General features: G+C 40.7%; 1 long non-coding RNA gene across 2 annotated transcripts in view; it reads left to right on the forward strand.

The window, feature by feature from the left end:
- Positions 1-473: 473 nt before the first annotated feature.
- LOC133277443 (uncharacterized) overlaps positions 474-12,345 on the forward strand; it is a 36,815-nt gene continuing 24,943 nt past the window's right edge. The window contains exon 1 of one of the 2 annotated variants that reach the window (XR_009746209.1): positions 474-538. This is a non-coding gene — a long non-coding RNA (uncharacterized LOC133277443). Of the gene's footprint in view, positions 539-11,956; positions 12,083-12,345 lie in introns of those variants that run through there. The other variant, XR_009746208.1, reaches the window with a different exon arrangement.

Raw genomic sequence — 12,345 nt, forward strand, 5'->3', positions numbered from 1 at the left:
GCAGAAGGCGGTCCCGCGCCAGCCGCGTCCCGCCGCTGCCGGCAGTGGGCGGGGTTGGGTCCCGCTGTATGCGGTACGGGGTTCTCGCTGTTCCCCTGTCCCGCTTGCTTGCGCCGCGCCCGCTGTGCTGAAGCGGGTATGGCACAGAAGCAGTGTGCGAGCGGGAGGCCGTGCCCAGGGTGAGGGGTTTGGGGTGCTCCCCGGCCCCAGGGGGTAAGGGAGGGGAAATCAGGTGGCGGCGCAGCTCCTCCCCGCAGCTAAGGCCGGGGGGCACGCAGCGGGTTCATTCACTAAGTTCCGCTGTCCGCAGCTTTTCTCTCCGCTGCCCGCTGGTATGAGCTCTCCCGCCCCTGCACATCAGCTCCGGGTTGCGGTAGTCACAGGGGAAGAAGCGGGGTTTTCTTTCCGCAACTGAGTTTGTTCGTGGTACCGCCTAACCACCATGAGTTACGTTCTGTTCCCTGTTTGATAGCTCAGGAGGATGTAACTCGTCACACTGCTGCCGGGGAAACTAGCTGCTCGAGGGAAGCTATGGCAGGTCAGTAAAGAAGGTGTAGGAAGTGAGGCACAGTACCACTAAAATCCTGTTTTATAACTCTTGAGTTTTATATCTCATCCCCTCCTAAAGGCGGCCTACAAGAAATCTGGAGAGGGGTTTTTTACAAGGGCACATAGTGACAGGACAAAGGGGAATGGCTTTAAACTGACAAAGGATAGGTTCAGATTAGATATTTGGAAGAAATTTCTTATTATGAGGGTAGTGAGGCAGTGGAACAGTCTGCCCAGAAATGCTGTGGCTGCCCCATCCCTGGCAATGCTCAAGGCCATGTTGGACGGAGCTTTGAGCAACCTGGGCTAGTGGAAGGTGTCCCTGCCCATGGCAGGTTGGGTGGAACTAGATGATCTTTAACATCCCTTCCAACCCAAACGATTTTGTGATTCTGTGATTCTATGCCAAGTTATATAAGTCTGCTTGTACAGCTGGTGGTTATTCAGGGCACAGGAAAGTGAGATGTCTGCTGAGCAATTTGCCAGGGCAAAATGAAGTGCACTGGAAGCGTATGACTTGGAATTGTTGCTCTTCGTGTACCTGCCTCCGGTCTGTGGAAACCACTGCTCAGAGGGATGGCAACACAGGAGACTGCTCCTTTGTGGGGATGTGGGTGCACCAAAGGGTGGAGAACTGCACAGAGGGGACACAGCTCAGATGAAGGAGGCTGGGGACCAGGGCAAACTACCTGGTTGGAGAGCCTCATCCCAGCTGCAGAAATGAATCAGGAATGAAACCCTGTGGTTCACTCTACATATCAAAGAGCAAGCACAGGGGCAGGGCTTGAGGAAAGGAGAAGTAAGTGAGATCCCTACGGCAGTTTGGAGGGATCACGAGGCTGGGGCAGCGTGCCCGGCTGCTCATGAGGCTGGGAGGAGACAGGCTGCCTCCAGCAGCCACCCAGAGCTGGTGCAGAGGTGAGATCACCTGCAGTACAGCCCTGCCAGCAGCATGCCCAGCACCTGGCTGCAGGTCGAGCAAGTGATCAGCATGGAAAATAACCTTCCCCCATGAAAACATATGCTCAGAGGAAAAAGGCATCTGAGAAAAAGGCACATATCTTTACCAGCACATTTATTCCCTTTATCCTTGGAACTTTTTGGTGTTTTCTGGGAGTTTAAGAAGTCTTGGCTAGCAATAGTCCCTAGCCTTCATTATGCAGTTCAAGTTCTGTATGTTGCTCACTGGCTGCTTTACTCCTCTAGTCAGGCATGAGCAAGCTCCTGGCAGTATCGGCAAAAGCTGGCATGTACCTTCTCCCTCTGGTAGACCTTCATATGAATCTTCAGCTCATCACTGTGCAAGGTTCCTAAGGTGCCTATACAAAGCTCTCAGTGCAGCAAGATTGACCACAGTACTGTGTGGGATCCTAACTATAAAACGGTGTGTGTAAGATACCTTGAACAGATTCTTGGCACGCTCAGGACCTATGTGGAATTTGTATGTTGCTTTAGAATACTATCAAATGTCACATGATGTGAATTCTGTAGTCTCAGGCCTGGCTATTAGTTTCACTAGCTGTTGTTTTTGGTTCTTCCTCAGCTTTATATTGATCAAAGGAGCACAAAGCACAGTGTAAAAAATTGTCATAGCTTTCAGATAATCCAAACAGAAAGGGAGAACACTAAGTCTTTGCCTTTTACATTGTTTTAAATAATGGCAGCTAGGCACATTGACCTGGATCAGCACACAACTGAGGACATGCCCAAAAAGGTTCTAGCAAAAAGAGTTTTGGAACAGCTTTGTGAGTTCACGGTGAGTTCTGGCAACTCAAAGTTACTCAGTCTGACAAATTCTCTCAATGCAGATCTGTTCAATTGAAATATTCCTAGCATAGAGATTTTGATTAAATTAGAATCATGCAGCAGTTTTTATCCAATACTTCTAGCCTTCAAACTAATCTATAAGGCCCTGTGCAGATAAGGATTTTACAAGGTTACCAGAGAGTGTTTCCCTTGCCATGATAGAAGCAACGATTGAAATCACCATGAGCTTCAGAGATAGTTCTGTGTTACTGTAATCAAAATAGGTGTTTCCTATTAAAGACTTCCCACTACTTGCCGTAGCTTTTCCTCTGTAGCTTTGACACAGAGTTGTTTGGGTTTTTTTCCTCTTTCTAGCTGTCATGATGGAGGAGGATGTATCTCTGGATATCTGTTTTCTTTGTGTTATTTCACTTAGGAAGTATGTGTTAAAGGTATCATTTTAGAAAGAGAAATTGAAACACTGGAAGGATCTGTCTCACCTATTCGTGGCCTCAAGCTCATCCATAAATCCTCAAGCTTACCTTAAATAGAATTTATTTGTTATAAGCTAAAGTAATGCAACGTAAACTGAAAATAAAAAATAATATAAAATGTCATACTGACTGTGCAGGCTTGAAAAACATGAAAAATACGTAGTAACAAGATGTACCCATTAGAAGCATATTAGAAGTGCTTAAATGTGTGATGAGGTGCTTAAAAGTGTTACTGAAATGGGCTGCTGAGCTTGGATTCATCAAGACACGGTTCCTGTGATTATGGAAAGGGTATTTTGCAGTAAGGAGGTATAGGCTGCACAATATCCAATATTGCTGGTTCATGAACTGAATAGATTATGTCTAGATGAGGATTGCATGCTCAGACACAGACATAAATCGGTTCAGAAATGCATAGCAGAGGGATGGTATGCAATACTAGTGCTAGTAGGAGCCTATGAAATAGAAACAGCAGAGAGAGAGAAGCTGAGATCATCACCTTTGGACTGAGTTATGGGGCAGCTGCAAGTAATATGAGCTCCTAGTTCTCATAGATCACTAACCAGGTGCAGTTTATACTTTCGATAGTACAACAGTAAAGAAATCCAAGTGATGAATCTGGCTTGAAGTTGAATTTTATGGCTGGGTGAGTGATGAGTGAGTGAGGTCCTTGAAAGGGCTAGAGTTAGCAATCTGTAGCAGCCAGCTGTGCCAGTGTGAAGCCTCACAGGCCCTGTGAGCACCTGCAAGAGACATAGACCTTAGAAGGATCAGTGAAGAATTATATTTACTTCTAATTTCCACCCAACAGTGAGTAGCAATCCACTAACATTGGTTATCTGAAGAAACTTCAGACTGCCCACATTTATTTCATCCTTCATAAATAAAAGCTGCTAGTTCTGTGAACACCAAAGGTAATGAAGCCTGGTTTAATATGGATTTCCCTCTTGGTTGGCTGACTATTTACCTGAATTATAATAGTATTTTCTGTTACAGCTGCATATACCTAGCATCTTCTCCTCTGGGGCGTTTTGGCAGCAACATGTGGGCTGCCACTTTTAGAAATGGAAATCTGTTGAAATTTACTGACTGGCTAGGAAGTTTTGTTCTGGCTAAAAATGTTTGATCCCTAGTGTCTGCTTTGCCTGGTTCTCTCTTTTTATGAAATTTGTATAAATATTATTCTCTCTCAAACTCTGCTGAAGCTGGTTAACACCTTCAAAGTTATCGCAACTTTGGACACAGACAGAGAGACAGGGGTGATTACATAAACCTTGTTTTCATACTGCCTACCAGGCTAAAAAATGGATGGCATGCTGTCTGAATGCTGAGCTAGGTACAGAACCCGTTTTTATCTTCAGGCTATCTCCCAGTCCAGAAAAACAGTCACCCTCCACCACCAACAAAACCTCCAACAAAACCAAATAAAAAGAATGTGAAAACTATAATCCCCATCTAATCCAGGCTATAACTGTGTCTACTTATCTATTGCTGGTGGGAGAAATGATACTTAAGAAATCCTGTAATTATTTTAGGTTCATCATTACATTTCTGGGGAGTTTATGTATAAGGAAAAGCAGGCTTTGCAGAACTATTAGGAGTTGTCTGTGTGGATTACGTTCCTCCTTCAACATAATTAGCCCAGGGAATAGTTGCGCTGCCATGTTGTAAAGATCATGATTTTTCTAAATTTCTCTCTATCCCTAGTTTGTGAGGACACCCAAAAGCAAACGTTGATTCCCTAAAACATGATTTTCTTCTTGAGAAACTTTGGAAAAGAGGTACAAGTTAACCTGATAAAAATAAGAACATCCTAATTTTTAGGAATTTAGCCCTTGATCCAATAAAATGACAATACTCCTGTTTTTTCCTAGTCATAGGATGCACTAGACTGAGCTATACAGTGGTTACAGTGGTGCTTTGTGCCCGGTCTCATAACTGAAGGGTAGCTAAAGTCACAATCAGGCAAAACTACCCAAACAAAAACAAACCAGCAAAGACCTGTAGAAAAATAGGAATTCTGCAAGGAAATTCCAATTTAGGTGTACATAATCAGAGGCAACCTTATTCCAGGCACAGGACAGAAAGACCCAGCCTAATATTTGGCCAGGAACATACTGGTCACTTTTAGTGTTTTAGCCTTTGTCATAGTGCTGCTTTGAGGAGTGGCACTAAATGTAAAGATCTAAAAAAATACATTTAAAAACACAAAACAACCCCACAAGAAACCACACTGTATGAATTTGGTCTGTTTGGATTTTTTAAAAAGTTCATTTTCAAAACATCCTTTTTCCCCCTGTAAAGTATTCTCCATATTTCAGAATTGCAGATCTTAATGGTATTCTATAGTAAATATTTTGAGACACTTTTAATACTTGAATATAGTTTGTCACAGATACTTTCGTTTCTATGTATTTTCTGATGGCAGGGCTTGTTTATTTTGCATGAATAAAACATAAACAGCCTTTTATAACTGAATTTTTCTCATACATTGCACAGCTACTGACAATGGTCATTCTTGCAACACTCCACGGTTTTCTGCAATGTATACTTTATAGTTTCTCTTTGTTCATTACATGTGTACAAACCTTAAATTCCGCATTAGTTGTCAAATGAATGAGATGATGATATGGTATGAGAACATAATTTCTGCCCATACCTCAACAATTCTGATGCTATATAAGTACTGCGGCTCACTCACTGCAGTACATGCTTCGAGTACATTCTGGGAAAAAATAGCCCCTATTTCTCCTGTTCTTATATTCTCACCTTTCTTTTGGAAAAAAAAACAACAAACAAAACCTCCCCCCCCCCCCCCCCCTCCCCCAGCTGAATATTGATGATGAGAAACCAAAACTGACAACAATCCACAAAGAATACATCTTCTGGTTGACTAGGCAAATGACCTAGTGATTATACTTTAATGCTTTTGAATAGCTCCTTTTAGAGCAAGGTTTTTACAAATCACATGCAGAATCATTTGTCTTTACCTTAGAGGAGTGGCAGTGGGTGGCAGCTGTGGCTGCCCTCAGCCATGCATGAGGACATAGAATAATACCTATTGTATAGCCCCATTGATCTTAGACTCATCTCATTTACATATGATCTGTGCTGCAGTTTCTGATGGAGGAAAATACAAGCAAGGAGATTCTAGCTTTATTTTTTCTAATGTGTGGCTTGACTAGCTTTAATCAAGTGGGCTATATGCAGAGTTAAACCTACTATTGAGAGGCTTTTTAACTTGAATAGCTCCCCAATGGGAGACTCAAACAACCAATGGAACATTTGGCCTTTCAAATTTGTTTAACTGTAAAAAAGAATAAATTTCTACACACATTTCGGAGAAGTAATGTGTGTGCAAGTTGCATAAACCCCTGAGAAGATCTAGCTTCCTGCATTTGGAAAGTTGTGTGAGTGATGATGACTCACTATCTCATTGACTCACTATCACTCACTATCTCATTGACTTCTCTAACACAACACAATTAGTATGTCCCAATGCAATAAATAAATGGGGTTTTCTATTGCTTTATTATTATATAAATTGATCAGCACCAAGAAAATCCACTTGTACTTTAAAAAAAGTCCTTTTTTTTCTAAAACATCTTGGGGGAAATCTGGTACTATGTCCTCCTTCTTTCTATTAGGACTCTCTTGCTATGACTCAGGAGTCAATCTGTGCAATCTTCTGCACAGTTTATTCCATCATTTACATATAGAAATTGATTTATGGCATCAGTCTAACAGATGCATAAAGTACTTTTTTGAGCCACTGTTAAAACAGGAGACATGGTACCCATAACAGATAAGTAAGAGCTAACAGAAGATGCAGCATCAGGAGTAACAGTGTGAACAGATAACATTGAGGAAATTATTTCACATCCAGCCTGAAGCCAGTTTGTTCCTGTCTTTTTAGGTTAAATGTTTTTTTCATTGTATTTATCACCATAGTAGATACCATAGTCATCAGTAGCATATGTCAAGACATCTTTGATAACCTACCTCCTGTAGCAAAATGATAGACAGTTTGGCCAACATTTAAAATAACTTTGTGTTAGCCTGTTATGTAACTTACTTGCAAATATATACATAGTTTGGGAGTACTATTCAAAACAGTAACCATGTAAAGATCTCATCTTTCTAGCCTTGTCTAAGCCTCTTATGAAAGTTTGCCAGGTTATATGGCAGAACATGTAATTTTTTATTTCTTGGAAAATGGATAGAGGCAACCAGCTCACAGATTACATTTTGAGAGCTTTGGCTTTCAAGCAATTATAATTTTTACTTATTACTGACTAGACCAGAGTCAAAAGTATTGTAAGGGATATTAAAATTATTAAGTGTCCTAGAAAAGGAACACCCTGAATTCCCTCACCTTTCAACAGGCTCTTCCACATAATGGTGATAGTTATTTTTCATTCTTGAATGCTCAGCTAACTCTTTAGATTTAATGTTTTATTTAATAAACAAAAGCTTCCTTCCCCCCACCATGTCCCTCTCTTAGAGGTTTATATTAGAAAACCCTTTTTATTATAAAAACCAGCATCATAGTTTGTAAAGGCAAATGAAAATAAATAAATCTGATTTAAGTCACTACCCAGACAAAGGTTATACTTGCAAGTACATTTTCTTTCTTCAGAAAAATATTTTAATAATCATTTTTTGTTGGCATATTCTCTGAAAAAGTGCTTCCAGAGACAGTGTTTATCTTTCTGTTGTAATATATTCTGCAGAATTCTAGTGGTTACATACATAAAGAGATAGAATTAGACATTAATATTTTAACTTATCATCATCAGAAAAATAATTTATCATTGAAAATGTTACCATATAATTGCATGGCAATTATCTTAATGAATATAACCTGTTATGTCCGATTTTATTTGTCCACTTTAACACTTCTTTGAAATAGAATCCCATTAAAATGTTTTTCATTATTGTCATTACTGTCATGACAACTGCATCAAAATACTTTACTGCAAATTTAATGAACCTACTACTGTCTGATCTCTTACTGCAAAAGTAGTTTGGCTTGGATGGACCTTTTACACAGAATGTGTTCCTGCAGAATAGTGTTTTTACACAATGACAGTAAATGGATTACTTTATAGAATTCCCATTTTATCTTGCATCTGCTGATTTTACCTTCACAGAGCCTTGGTTGATCTTACCTATTGCCTCAGTAAGGCGCCTGCTAATAGGGTTATATATCTGCAGTTAAAAGATCCGTGTCTCGGGTAAAGCAATGATCATACTTCCCTTTTTAGGTGTTTAGTCTGTTATATGCATTCCTGTAATCTTTTAACACTTGCTTTCCCATATGTATGCATATCCTAAATAGTGCCCCTGAAACTGAAAATCTAAAATAATTTGCAGCTAGTTGTGAATGAGAAGGCATTTGTATAACATTTGTATAGTATCTGAAGAAGTGTTTAACAGAGGTAAAAATGCCCTTTTGACTAATTGTAAGATTATAAGTAATTCAGTTTATAGCTAACTTGTTTCAAGTTAAGCACAGAGTTGTAATACAGGTAGCCTGAACATTCAAAGCAGAATGTGCAACCACATTTATGCTCATGTATAAGGCAAACGGTAGAGTGGATGACATCAATTGCCCTAAGTTAGACCTTGAGGAAATAGTATTTAGAGATGAACATGTTTAAAACCATATAAAATTGCTGCTTAGGTTGCTTGAATAGTGGGAAAAAAGAAATGCTCGAAGGACAGATTTTTTTTAATTGAGTACTTCACAGCTTGTTCTGAAAGTGTGAACATTTCACTGATGAAATACAGTCACTGAAATCTCTGTTTCTGAGAGTGTTTATGTGCAAAGTAGAGTGTTTGGACATTTCTGTCAGTGGGTGTGAAGACCAAGAATATTTTATCTCTCAATTGGAATTAAACATATGGAAAAGACTGGGTTACATTTTCCCAGACTGCTGTTTTGATTTCTTTTCATTTAATTTCATGTTCTGTGAGAAGAATGCTGTTCTCCAGGGAGAGCACACCAGCAGCATAAGGGTGGGTGGAATGCAAGGATATCTGGTTTGCTAGGATATCTGGCTAACAGCTAGTCACCTTAAAACACAAGGAAGAATCAAGAGAAGTCAATTAAACACTCTGATACTGTAAACACTAAGGAACAGGAGACAAGAAGACAGTAACAAATACAGGGATCCTTAAGGCGTTAATTGATGGGCCACTAGAGGAACCTCTGAATCATGGCCTTGAAGAGGTTCAACCAGAACTTTGTCACTTATAAGAGAGAAGCAAGTTTATGATAGATCTCATGGGAAGATGCAAACTTTTAATGCAAAATTTGAGGGGACTTGAGAAGTTTTGTAAAACTTCTAAGGCTCTTTTATGGGCATTGTGGGAATGAACAAAATTTATTATGGCTTATTTAGGAAAGGGTCCAAATGCAGGGAAAAGGAAGAGATGGAAGTGGATCAGAGAAGAATTAGTGGAAACAGGAGAAAAGAGGGGTTGGTCATGTCTAAAACAAGCTGCTGACCAGTATGCTTCTCTGGCTAAGGCTTGGACTTGATTGCCTCACTGTAGACAAACTAGCTATTAAGGTCTCTTCCCAACTCTTTTCCCATGTGGATTTGCCTGGCCAGCAGTTTGCTTCATGACAGACTAGCTGGTGGCTGGGAAGAGAGGCCAGGGTGCCAGCACCTGTATGTAGAGGCCATGGGTCAAAAGGACCCAAAGGACCCATAGGTTTAGGGGACAGTGATTGGAGAGATGGGTCAGCTGCCAGAGGGGCCCATTTGTCTATGTGACTGCAGCTCAGCTAAAGTAGCTGGTGAGTTGGGCAAGCAGACTATGAGCCTGATAGTGGAGGAGTGGAGTCTGATAGATACTGGAGGAGCATAGACCTGGACCAGTTGCCAGAGAGCCCCATGTGAATGCATACTAGCAAGTTTTGAGCCTGATTAACCAGAAAGTACAAACACAACCCGGCCATTAGGATTGTTCATGTTACATAAATACTTTTGGTGTAAACCTGTGGGCGTGCAGGCGCTGCTGAAGGCCCTCTCCCTGGATTGCTCTGTGCTGCCGGATGAGTGTATATGCATCTCTGAGCTACCTGCCTAGCCAGACTGCTGGCTGGACTTGGGAATGGCCTGAGGAAAAAGGTCTGGGGTCTTACAGCCTACCGGATTTATCTTACCTTAACAGCCAGTACCATGGCTATATGGTCTGCCTTTTAGCCTGCAGTGTATCTACACAGTGTCCATATACAAGCGTAAGAGCTGGGTGTTGGGAACTGTAGGAAGCAATTGTCTGTATGAAGTCTGAATGTCAGTAATTTATAGTGTTGCTTTATAGTACATTCTCAAGTGGTGGTGATATGATTTTGTAAACATACCTGTGCCCCGGGATTTTAAAATTTCCTAGAGAATAACTGAAGCTAATGTGCAAGTGCAGCAGAGAATTCAGAAATGGCTATCTGAAATGTAGGTGTGTTTGTAGGAGCCGTATTCATATATTATAGTAGCACATTGATTCAATAACATATTTCAAGTCCACCTCGTGGATCTCTGGGAATGACATAGCTTTTGCCATCAATATGATTGGCCTGAAAAGTTGCTTTTCTGTCTTCATTTTTATTCCCAAATGTACACTTTTGACACTTGATTTGTGATAGCTGACACCTCAAAGCTGATATATAGCTCAGAAGTTAAGCAGCAGAGGGCCAGGCAGAATGAGCTGGCTATAATCTCTCAAACATACCGTACTCTCTGACATCAAATGTGAAAATCATCAGCATGTGTATAGTGTCAAATAGAAAAAAATACTGAAGTGAAGTGGAAAATTACTTGAGTTTTGACACAGAGGAAGTTAGGCTTTTAAACTACCTGGTATATGTTTTTCATCTCTTTCCCTTTCTTTTGAAGGATATAGAAACCAGAATTGTTATTTCTGTATTTCATAGCAACTCCTGTGTCCCTGTTGCTGAGGGAAGGGAAGGAAAAAGGGAAAAGGAAAAACACGTGAATAAACGTGTCAAAGTCTTTCCCAGAAGGCTTCTGGATTGTTCAGTACTGCACTAGGAGAAGAGGCAAATAAGCGACAAAGATAGGCTTCTTTTTCCTATATTTGCTTGCAAAATTATTGAAATGAAAACAGAATTTACCAGTTTGGTTTTTTTGGGTTTTTTTTTGTTTAGTTTTAGGGAGAAGGAGAATTGAAGTTCCTGCACCCTGACTTACTATACCAAACATATGTCTGTTTAAAATCAATTTGTTGTAAATCAGTAGTTTTCTTGATGACAATAAGTATGTTTTGCGTATCTTTAAAAAAAACAGAAGGAAGGTGGCTTTGAAGGTTTGGAAAAGCATAATGCAACTGCTATGTGTGAGCATATACAGACAACGATTTTAACAGTTCTGGTAGTGGTCAGACTGGAGTTTGGATGAGAATGAGCTGCCTTCTTCTCATAAAACAAAAGATGTGTCAGAGGTTATAGTATAATATGTACATACAAATATATACGTATTATACTATATACATATATCAATATGTAACTGATAACCACTAAAAATGTAAAGAGGAATATGAGGCTTAGAAGAAAAGACAAATACATGATTTCAGGCACGAGTATCTGGTCTGCTAAATACGATTTGAGATTAGCCACACTTGCACTTTGTAGAATGAAATCTGAGAGTATGGAAAAGGCTATTTCAACCTCATTGAATTAAGAAATTTTCCATAATGTGTGAAAGCAATTTCCAGCCACTGAAAGGATTTTTCATGGCAGAAGGTCAGAAGGCCTTTCAAAGAAGCCAAATTTCACAGAATCATGCAATCACAGAATAGTTTGGGTTGGAAGGGTTGCCTAGTCCACCCCCGCCCCAATGAGCAGGGAAATCTTCAGCTAGAGCAGGTTGCTCAGAGACCCTTCTAGCCTGGCCTTGAATGTTTTCAGTGATGGGCACCTGATCCAATGTTTCACCACCCACATTGTAAAAAAATTCTTCCTTATATCTAGTCTAAAACTATTCTCTTTCAGTTCAAAACCATTACCCTTTGTCCTATCATAATAGGCCCTATTACAGTTTCTCCCTATCTTTCATATAAGCCATCTTTATATACTGAAAGGCTGCTATAAGGTTCCCCTGGAGCCTTTTCTTCTCCAGGCTGAATAAGCCCAACTCTCTCAGTCTGTCTTCATAGGAGAGGTGCTCCAGCCCTCTGATCATCTTTATGGCCCTCCTCTGGACTTGTTCAAGCAGATCCGTGTCCTTCTTGTGCTGGGGGCCTCAGACCTGGATGGAGTACTGCAGGTGAGCTCTCACAAGGGGGGAGTAAAGAGGGAGAATCACTTTCCTTGACCTGCTGGTCACTCTCCTTTTGATGCAGACTAGCATATGGTTGGCTTTCTGGGCTGTGAGTGCACACTTCCAGCTCTTGTCCAGGTTTCCATCCACCAGTATTCCCAAGACTCTCTCCTCAGGGCTGCTCTCCATCCTTTCATCTCCAGCCCTTACTGATACAGGGGCTTGTCCTGACTCAGATGCAGGACCTTGCACTAGGCCTTGTTGAACTT

The sequence above is a fragment of the Pezoporus flaviventris genome, unplaced genomic scaffold, assembly GCF_033815535.1.
Source record: "Pezoporus flaviventris isolate CSIRO_AGI_PZ_B2104156 unplaced genomic scaffold, CSIRO_AGI_Pfla_v1 ptg000055l, whole genome shotgun sequence".
Lineage (NCBI taxonomy): Eukaryota > Metazoa > Chordata > Aves > Psittaciformes > Psittacidae > Pezoporus > Pezoporus flaviventris.